Below are 10,742 nucleotides of genomic sequence, written 5' to 3' on the forward strand. Positions count from 1 at the left end.
CGTTTTGGGGTTAGTTATACTTAAGTTTGGGGGTTAGTTATTCTTACCTTTGGGGGTTAGTTTTCTTACGTTTGAGGGTTAGTTATACTTACGTTTGGGGGTTAGTTATTCTTACCTTTGGGGGTTAGTTTTCTTACATTTGGGGGTTAGTCGTTTTTTCGTTTGGAGTTTAGTTTTCTTACGTTTGAGGGTTAGTTATTCTTACGTTTGGGGGTTAGTTTTGTTTCGTTTGGTGGTTACTTTTTGTACGTTTGGGTGTTAGTCATTCTTACCTTTGGAGATAAGTTTTTTTACGTATGGGTATTTGTCATTTATGCGTTTGTTGGTTAGTTTTTTTACGTTTGGTGGTGAGTCATTCTTACGTTTGGGGGTTAGTTTTCTTACGTTTGGGGGTTAGTTATTCTTACGTTTGGAGGTTAGTTCTCTTACGTTTGGAGGTTTATTATTCTTACGTTTGGAGGTTAGTTTTCTTACGTTAAGGGGTATATCATTCTTACGTTTAGGGGTTAGTATTCTTACGTTCGGGGGTAATTCATTCTTACATTTATGGGTTAGTCATTCTTACGTTTGGTGGTTAGTTTTCTTACGTTTAAGGGTTAGTCATTCTGACGTTTGGGGCTAAGTTTTTTTGAAGTTTGGGGGTGAGTTATTCTTACTTTTGGGGCTTAGTATCGCACATTTGGGGGTAAGTCAGTCTTATGTTTGGGGGTTAGTTTTCTTACGTTTAGGGGTTACTCAGTCTTACGTTTGGGGGTTAGTTTCACTACCTTTAAGGGGTTTGTCATTCTTACGTTTGGGGGTTACTTATTGTTACGTTTTGAGGTCAGTTTTTTTTACGTTTGGGGGTTAGTCATTATTACGTTTTTGGTTTAGTCATTCTGACGTTTGGGGGGTAATTTTCTTACGGTTGGCGGTTAGTTTTACTACGTTTAGGGAATTGTTATTTTTTCGTTTAGGGGTTAGTTATTCTTACGTTTGGGGGTTAGTTTTCTTACGTTTGAGGGTTAGTTTTCCTACGTTTGGGGAATTGACATTCTTACGTTTAGGGGTTAGTCATTCTTAAGTTTGGGGGTTAGTTATTCATACGTTTTGGGGTTAGGTTTTTTACGTTTGGGGGTTTAGTATTGTTACGTTTGGGGGTTAGTTATTCTTAGGTTTGGAGGTTAGTTTTCTTACGTTTGGGGGTTAGATATTCTTACGTTTGGGGGTTAGTCAATCTTACCTGTGGGGGTTAGTCCCTTTTATGTTTGGAGGTTTGTTTTTTTACGTTTGGGGCCTTGTCATTTTTACTTCTGGGGTTAGTTTTCTTAGGTTTGGGGGTAGTCATTAAAAATTTTAGGGGTTAGTCATTCTTACGTTTGGGGGTTAGTCATTCTTATGTGTTGGGGTTTTTTTTTTACGTTTGGGGGTTAGTTTTCTTACGTTGAGGTGTTAGTTATTCTTACGTTTGGGGGTTAGTTTTCTTATGTTTGGGGGTTAGTCATTCTTACGTTTGGAGGTTGGTTTTCTTGCGTTTGGGGTTAGTTATTTTTACGTTTTGGGGTTAGTTTTTTTTACGTTTGAGGGTGAGTCATTGTTAAGTTTGGGAATTAGTTATTTTTACATTTGGGGGTTAGTCATTCTTACGTTTGGGGGTTAGTCTTCTTACGTTTGGGGGTTAGTCATTCTTACCTTGGAGGCTTAGTTTTCTTACGTTTGGGGGTTAGTCCTTCTTACGTTTGGAGGTTGATTATTCTTATGTTTCGGGGTTAGTTTTCCTACGTTCGATGGTTTATTATTCTTACGTTTTGGGGTTAGTTTTCTTACTTTTGGGGGTGAGTTATTCTTACGTTTGGGCCTTATTTTTTTACATTTGGGATTTAATCAGTCTCACGTTTGGGAGTTAGTCATTCTTACGTTTGGGGGTTAGTTATTCTTACGTTTGGGGGTTAGTTTTCTTACGTTTGGAGGTTAGTTATTCTTACGTTTGGGGTTAGTCATTCTTACGTTTGGGGGTTAGTTATTCTTACCTTTGGATGTTAGTTTTCTTACGTTTGGCGGTTATTCCTTTTTCCGTTTGGAGGTTAGTTTTGTTACGTTTGGGGGTTTGTCTTTCTTACGCTTGGGGGTTAGTTATTATTACGTTTGGGGGTTAGTTTTCTTACGTTTGGGGGTTAGTTGTTCTTACGTTTGGGGGTTAGTATTCCTACGTTTGGGGGTTTGTCATTCTTACTTTTGGGGGTTTGTCATTCTTACGTTAGGGGGTTAGTCATTCTTACGTTTGGGGTTACTTTTCTTACGTTTGGGGGTTTTTAATTCTTACGGTTGGGGGTAGTTGTTCTTACGTTTGGGGGTTAGTAATTCTTACGTTTGGGATTAGTTATTCTTACGTTTGAGGGTTAGTTTTCTTACGTTTAGGGGTTTGTCCTTTTTACGTTTGGAGGTTAGTTTTCTTACATTTATGGTTTACTTATTCTTACGTTTGGGGGTTAGTCTTTGTTACTTTTGGAGGTTACTTTTCTTACATTTATGAGTTAGTTATTTTTACGTTTGGGGGTTAGTTTTCTTACGTTTGGGGGTTAGTCATTCTTACGTTTGGGGGTTAGTTTTGTTACGTTTGGGGGTTTGTCCTTTTTACGTTTGGAGGTTAGTTTTCTTACATTTATGGTTTACTTATTCTTACGTTTGGGGGTTAGTCTTTGTTACTTTTGGAGGTTACTTTTCTTACATTTATGAGTTAGTTATTCTTACGTTTGGGGGTTAGTCATTCTTACGTTTGGGGGTTAGTTTTCTTACGTTTGGGGGTTTGTCCTTTTTACGTTTGGAGGTTAGTTTTCTTACATTTATGGTTTACTTATTCTTACGTTTGGGGGTTAGTCTTTGTTACTTTTGGAGGTTACTTTTCTTACATTTATGAGTTAGTTATTCTTACGTTTGGGGGTTAGTTTTCTTACGTTTGGGGGTTAGTCATTCTTTCGTTTGGGGGTTAGTTTTGTTACGTTTGGGGGTTTGTCCTTTTTACGTTTGGAGGTTAGTTTTCTTACATTTATGGTTTACTTATTCTTACGTTTGGGGGTTAGTCATTCTTACGTTTTGGGGTTAGATATTATTACGTTTGGGGGTTAGTTTTCTTACGTTTGGGGGTTAGTTATTCTTACGTTTGGGGGTTTGTCATTCTTACGTTTGGGGGTTAGTTTTCTTAGAATTGGGGGCGCGTTATTTTTACGTTTGGGATTAGTTATTCTTACGTTTGGGGGTTAGTTATTCTTACGTTTGGGGGTTAGTTTTTTTACGTTTGGGGGTTAGTCATTCTTACGTTTTGGGGTTAGTTATTATCACATTTGGGGGTTTGTTTTCTTACGTTTAGGGGTTAGTTGTTCTTACGTTTGGGGGTTAGTATTCCTACGTTTGGGGGTTTGTCATTCTTACTTTTGGGGGTTTTGTCATTCTTACGTTAGGGGGTTAGTTATTCTTACGTTTGGGGTTACTTTTTTTACGTTTGGGGGTTTTTCATTCTTACGGTTGGGGGTAGTTGTTCTTACGTTTGGGGGTTAGTAATTCTTACGTTTGGGATTAGTTATTCTTACGTTTGAGGGTTAGTTTTCTTACGTTTGGGGGTTTGTCCTTTTTACGTTTGGAGGTTAGTTTTCTTACATTTATGGTTTACTTATTCTTACGTTTGGGGGTTAGTCTTTGTTACTTTTGGAGGTTACTTTTCTTACATTTATGAGTTAGTTATTTTTACGTTTGGGGGTTAGTTTTCTTACATTTGGGGGTTAGTCATTCTTACGGTTGGGGGTTAGTTTTGTTACGTTTGGGGGTTTGTCCTTTTTACGTTTGGAGGTTAGTTTTCTTACATTTATGGTTTACTTATTCTTACGTTTGGGGGTTAGTCTTTGTTACTTTTGGAGGTTACTTTTCTTACATTTATGAGTTAGTTATTCTTACGTTTGGGGGTTAGTTTTTTTACGTTTGGGGGTTAGTCATTCTTACGTTTTGGGGTTAGTTATTATCACATTTGGGGGTTTGTTTTCTTACGTTTAGGGGTTAGTTGTTCTTACGTTTTCTTACGTTTGGGGGTTAGTATTCCTACGTTTTAGGGTTTGTCATTCTTACTTTTGGGGGTTTGTCATTCTTACGTTAGGGGGTTAGTTATTCTTACGTTTGGGGTTACTTATTCTTACGTTTGGGGGTTAGTCTTTGTTACTTTTGGAGGTTAGTTTTCTTATATTTATGGGTTAGTTATTCTTACGTTTGGGGGTTAGTTTTTTTACGTTTGGGGGTTAGTCATTCTTACGTTTTGGGGTTAGTTAGAATCACGTTTGGGGGTTTGTTTTCTTACGTTTGGGGGTTAGTTGTTCTTACGTTTGGGGGTTAGTATTCCTATGTTTGGGGGTTTGTCATTCCTACTTTTGGGGTTACTTTTCTTACGTTTGGGGGTTTTTCATTCTTACAGTTGGGGGTAGTCGTTCTTACGTTTGGGGGTTAGTTTTCGTACGTTTGGGGGTTAGTAATACTTACGTTTGGAATTAGTTATTCTTACGTTTGGGGGTTAGTCATTCTTACGTTTGGGGGTTAGTCTTCTTATGTTTGGGGGTTAGTCCTTTTTACGTTTGGAGGTTAGTTTTTTTACATCTTGGGGTTAGTTATTCTTACGTTTTGGGGTTAGTTTTTTCTAGGTTTGGGGGTTAGTCATTTTTACGTTTGGTGGTTAGTTTTCTTACGTTTTGGGGTGAGTTATTCTTACGTTTGGGGGTTAGTTTTCTTACGTTTAATGGTTAGTCATTCTTACTTTTGGGAGTTAGTAATTCTTACGTTTGAGGCTTAATTTTCTTACATTTGGGATTTAGTCAGTCTTACGCTTGGGGGTTAGTCATTCTTATGTTTGTTGGTTAGTTTTTTAACGTTTGGGGGTTATTTTTCTCAAGTTTGGGGTTAGTCATTCTTACGTTTTGGGTTTAGTTATTATCACGTTTGGGGGTTTGTTTTCTTACGTTTGGGGGTTACTTGTTTTTACGTTTGGGGGTTACTTTTCTTACGTTTGGGGGTTAATATTCCTACGTTTTGGGGTTTGTCGTTCTTACTTTTGGGGGTTAGTCATTCTTACGTTTGGGGGTTTGTCATTCTTACGTTTGGGGGTTAGTATTCCTACGTTTGGGGGTTTGTCATTCTTACTTTTGGGGGTTTGTCATTCTTACGTTAGGGGGTTAGTCATTCTTACGTTTGGGATTAGTTATTCTTACGTTTGGAGATTAGTTTTCTTACATTTATGGTTTACTTATTCTTACGTTTGGGGGTTAGTCTTTGTTACTTTTGGAGGTTACTTTTCTTACATTTATGAGTTAGTTATTCTTACGTTTGGGGGTTAGTTTTTTTACGTTTGGGGGTTAGTGATTCTTACGTTTGGGGGTTAGTTTTCTTACGTTTGGGGGTTTGTCCTTTTTACGTTTGGAGGTTAGTTTTCTTACATTTATGGTTTACTTATTCTTATGTTTGGGGGTTAGTCTTTGTTACTTTTGGAGGTTAGTTTTCTTACATTTATGGGTTAGTTATTCTTACGTTTGGGGGTTAGTTTTCTTACGTTAGGGGGTTAGTCATTCTTACGTTTTGGGGTTAGTTATTATCACGTTTTGGGGTTTGTTTTCTTACGTTTGGGGGTTACTTGTTTTTACGTTTGGGGGTTACTTTTCTTACGTTTGGGGGTTAATATTCCTACGTTTGGGGGTTTGTCGTTCTTACTTTTAGGGGTTAGTCATTCTTACGTTTGGGGGTTAGTCATTCTTACGTTTGGGGGTTAGTTTTCGTACGTTTGGGGGTTAGTAATTCTTACGTTTGGAATTAGTTATTCTTACGTTTGGGGGTTAGTCATTCCTACGTTTGGGGGTTAGTTTTCTTTTGTTTGGGGGTTAGTCCTTTGTACGTTTTGAGGTTAGTTTTTTTACATCTTGGGGTTAGTTATTCTTACGTTTTGGGGTTAGTTTTTCTAGGTTTGGGGGTTAGTCATTTTTACATTTGGCGGTTTGTCATTCTTGTCTTCTTTCGTTTTTGGGTTAGTTGTTTTACGTTTGGGATTAGTTAGTCTTACGTTTGGGGGTTAGTTTTCTTACGTTTGGGGGTTAGTTATTCTTACGTTTGGGGGTTAGTTTTCTTACTTTTGGGGGTTAGTTATTCTTACGTTTGGGGGTTAGTTTTTTTGCGTTTGAGGGTGAGTTATTGTTACGTTTGGGTGTTAGATATTTTTACGTTTGGGGGGTTAGGTTTTTGACGTTTGGGGGTTTGTCTTTCTTAAGTTTGGGGGTTAGTCATTCTTAAGTTTGAGGCTTAGTTTTTTTACATTGGGGGTTTGGTCCTTCTTACGTTTGGAGGATAGTTTTGTTACGTTTGGAGGTTGATTATTTTTACGTTTGGGGGTTTATTATTTTTAAGTTTTGGGGTTAGTTTTTTGACGTTTGGGGGTTAGTCATTCTTAAGTTTTACGCTTCGTTTTCTTACATTGGGGGATTAGTCTTTCTAACGTTTGGAGGATAGTTTTCTTGCGTTTGGAGGTTGATCATTTTTACGTTTGGGATTAGTTATTTTTATGTTTTGGGGTTTGTTTTCTTACGTTTGGGGGTTAGTTATTGTTACGTTTGGGGGTTAGTTTTCTTACGTTTGGGGGTTAGTTATTCTTACATTTGGGGGTTTGTCGTTCTTACGTTTGGGGGTTAGTCGTTTTTACGTTTGGGGGTTAGTTATTCTTACGTTTGGGGGTTAGTTTTCTTACTTTTGAGGTTTAACTTTCGTATGTTTGGGGGTTTGTCATTTTTACGTTTGGGGGTTAGTCATTCTTACCTTTGAGGGTTAGTTTTTACTTACGTTTGGGGGTTACTTATTCTTACGTTTGGGGGTTAGTTTTCTTACGTTTGGGGGTTTGTCATTATTACGTTTGGGGGTTAGTTTTCCTAGGGTTTGGGGGTTAGTCATTCTTACATTTGGCACTTCGTCATTCTTACGTTTGGGGGTTAGTCATTCTTACCTCTGGGGGTTAGTTTTCTTACGTTTTGGATTAGTTATTTTTACGTTTGGAGGTAGTTTTCTTACGTTTTGGGGTTACTTTTTTTACGTTTGAGGGTGAGTCATTGTTACGTTTTGGGGTTAGTTATTTTTACATTTGGGGGTTACTCATTCTTACGTTTGGGGGTTAGTTTTCTTACTCTTGAGGGTTAATCTTTCTACGTTTGGGGGTTAATCATTCTTACGTTTGAGGCTTAGTTTTTTTACATTGGGGGGTTAGTCCTTCTTTCGTTTGGAGGATAGTTTTCTTAAGTTTGGAGGTTGATCATTTTTACGTTTGGGGATTAGTGTTCTTACGTTTTGGGGTTTATTATTTCTACGTTTCGGGGTTAGTTTTATTACGTTTGGGGGTTTGTCATTCTTACGTTTGGGGGTTAGTTTTTTTGCGTTCAACGGTTAGTCATTCTTACGCTTGGGGGTTCGTTCCTTTACGTTTGGGGGTGAGTCATTCTTACGTTTGGTGGTTAGTTTTCTTACGTTTTGGGGTGAGTTATTCTTACGTTTGGGGGTTAGTTTTCTTACGTTTAATGGTTAGTCATTCTTACTTTTGGGAGTTAGTAATTCTTACGTTTGAGGCTTAATTTTCTTACATTTGGGATTTAGTCAGTCTTACGCTTGGGGGTTAGTCATTCTTATGTTTGTTGGTTAGTTTTTTAACGTTTGGGGGTTATTTTTCTCAAGTTTGGGGTTAGTTATTCTTACGTTTGGGGGTTAGTTTTCTTACGTTTGGGGGCTTTGTCATTCTTACATTTAGGGGTTAGTCATTGTTACGTTTAGGGGTTAGTTTTGTTACGTTTGGGGGTTAGTCATTCTTACGTTTGGAGGTTAGTTTGCATTTGGGAGTTAGTTATTCTTACGTTGGGGGCTTAGTTTTCTTATATTTGGGAGTTAGTGAGATGTACGTTTGGGGGTCAGTCAGTCTTACGTTTGGGGGTTACTTAATATTACGTTTGCGGATTAGTTTTTTTTACGTTTGGGGGTTAGTTATTCTTACGTTTGAAGGTTAGTTTTCTTATGTCTGGGGTTTGTCATTCTTACGCTTTGGGGTTAGTTATTATTACGTTCTGGGGTTAGTTTTCTTCGTTTGGGGGTTTGTTTTGGTACGTTTGGGGGTTTGTCATTCTTACTTTTGAGGGTTTGTCATTCTTACGTTAGGGCGTTTGTGATTCTTACGTTTGGGGGTTAGTTTTCTTACGTTTGGGTTTTAATCCTTTTTACGTTTGGGATTTAATCCTTTTTACGTTTGGGGGTTAGTTTTCCTAGGTTTGGGGGCTAGTCAATCTTACATTTGGGGATAGTCGTTCTTACGTTTGGAAGTGAGTCATTCTTTCGTTCAGGGGTTATTTTTTTACGTTTGGGATAAGTTATTCTTACCTTTGGGGATTAGTTTTCTTACGTTTGGGGGTTAGTTATTCTTACGTTTGGGGGTTAGTTACTCTTACTTTTGGGGGTTAGTTTTACTACGTTTGGGGGTTAGTCATTTTTACATTTAGAGGTTAGTTTTCTTACGTTTGGGGGTTAGTTATTTTTACGTTTTGGGGTTAGTTTTTTTTGTTTGGGGGTGAGTCATTCTTACGTTTGGGGGTTAGTTTTCTTACGTTTGGGGGTTGATTATTCTTACGTTTGGGGATTAGTTTTCTTACGTTTTGAAGGTTAGTCATTGTTGCGTTAGGGGGTTAGTCATTCTTACGTTTGGGGGTTAGTTTTCTTACGTTGTTGGTTAGTTATTACGTTTGGGGGTTAGTTTTTTTACGTTTGGGGGTTAGTAATTCTTACATTTAGGGGTGAGTCATTCTTACGTTTAGGGGTTAGTTTTCTTACGTTTGGGGATGAGTTATTCTTACGTTTGGGGGTTGATTATTCTTACGTTTTGGGATTAGTTTTTTTACGTTTGAAGGTTAGTGATTGTTACGTTAGGGGGTTAGTCATTCTCACGTTCGGAGGTTAGTTTTCTTACGTTTGTGGGTTAGTTATCCTTACGTTTGGGGGTTAATTTTTTCACGTTTGGGGTGAGTCATTCTTTCGTTTGGGGGTTAGTTTTCTTACGTTTGGGGATTAGTCATTCTTATATTTAGGGGTAGTCTCTTTTACGTTTGGGGGTTAGTCGGTCTTACCTTTGGGGGTTACTCATTTTTACATTTGGTGGTGAGTCATTCTTACGTTTCGGGGTTAGTTTTCTTACGTTTGGTGGTTAGTTTTCTTAAGTTTGGGGTTGACGGATTTTTACGTTTGAGGGTTAGGGATTCTTATATTTAGAGGTTATTTTTCTTATGTTTGGGGGTTAGGGATTCTTAGGTGTTTGTTAGTTTTTTTACGTTTGGGGTTATTCATTCTTATGTTTTCTTACGTTTATTGTTTGGTATTTCCTCCCCGCTGGGTTGGAGGTGTACCGTATATAAGCTATATAGGTTAGCCGTTATTGCGCCGGGCGCCAAAGGTGTAGGGTTTTTGAGTTTTTTTGGTCTGAAATGGAAAGAAAGTCTTAAAATGCGTATGGATTTACATAAAAAAGGTCCCGGAAAAAGCTTCATTACATATATCGGTCTTCAATAGGGCCAGGGTTTAGAGAATCCAGCCGCACCCCCCCCCCCCCCTCTCTACCAAAGATTGCGAGGAGTTCCCCCACCGGGGCAGACGGTAGTTCGATTAGAGTTTAAGCTGGTTTTTTTTTCGGTCGGCTAACAGAGAGAAAAACATTTATGAAGTATAAATTTCCTATAGCTAGAGCCCGGGTAAAAGAAGTGATTTTTTTTCAGAATCTTTCTCTGTGTTTTTGGTAAAAAAAATTAAGTAATATTCAACAGAAGAGCTTTTACAGTTAGCAATACGGCTTGCTTGAGATAAAATAACTAACACAGTAGTCGTGAATAAATGATACGGGGTTGTTTATTTTAAAACAGGTGATTTACTGGTACGATACGATAACTTTATTTAGACACGGTACTTCCATCATCAACCGCGACAAGTAAGTGTGGAAGCAAACTAGAATTATCACCTAAATTGGAAAATAATTAAAACTGATCAGGTTTTTGGCAACTTCAGTTCAGTCAACATAGTCTCTTCGGGTTCATTACAGTGCGAGGACAAGCCATATTTTTTCGCATGATCCCTCTTTAAAGAAGAAAAAACATTAAAACTGCAAGGCTAGGTACAATGGATACTGATAGCAGGGAAGATTTTTAAATCTTCCCCGTTGCATTAAAATGTAGCCCTACTATCTGGCCTTGAAGTTTTAACTTTATTTTTCATTCCGAGCATCGTCTAGCTCAAGCAACCCTTTTCGTTAAAAAGGTGACCCTTAAAGAAAAAGTACTAGAGTTTATTCCTTGGCGTCGCGTGCGGTCACCTGCATCCGAGTTGGTCAGTGCAACCCTCCATAATCTCAGATGAATTGACTCCGTAATAATCCCTATTAAAAACGCTCAAATAGTAGAGAGTACAATGCAAAGGCAAGAAGCAACACCTAATCTCGTACCCCGATCTCAGTCGTCGGTTCGGGAATGTCGAAACCGTGGGAGATCTGGGTACGAGATTAAGCAACACCCGTCTAATTATGTTTTAATATCTATATTCAGTGAATATTCAATTACCAAAATTAACTTTTCAGTTTTTTAGGGGTACAACCTAGCCTCCTACGCAGACGTTCTTAGGGGTTCGTCACGCGTTCCTGCCCAGGAACGCGTGACGAACCCCTAAGAACGTCTGCGTGG

Source organism: Pavona decussata, unplaced genomic scaffold (assembly GCF_977016875.1).
Source record: "Pavona decussata unplaced genomic scaffold, jaPavDecu1.1 SCAFFOLD_602, whole genome shotgun sequence".
NCBI classification, from domain to species: Eukaryota; Metazoa; Cnidaria; class Anthozoa; order Scleractinia; family Agariciidae; genus Pavona; species Pavona decussata.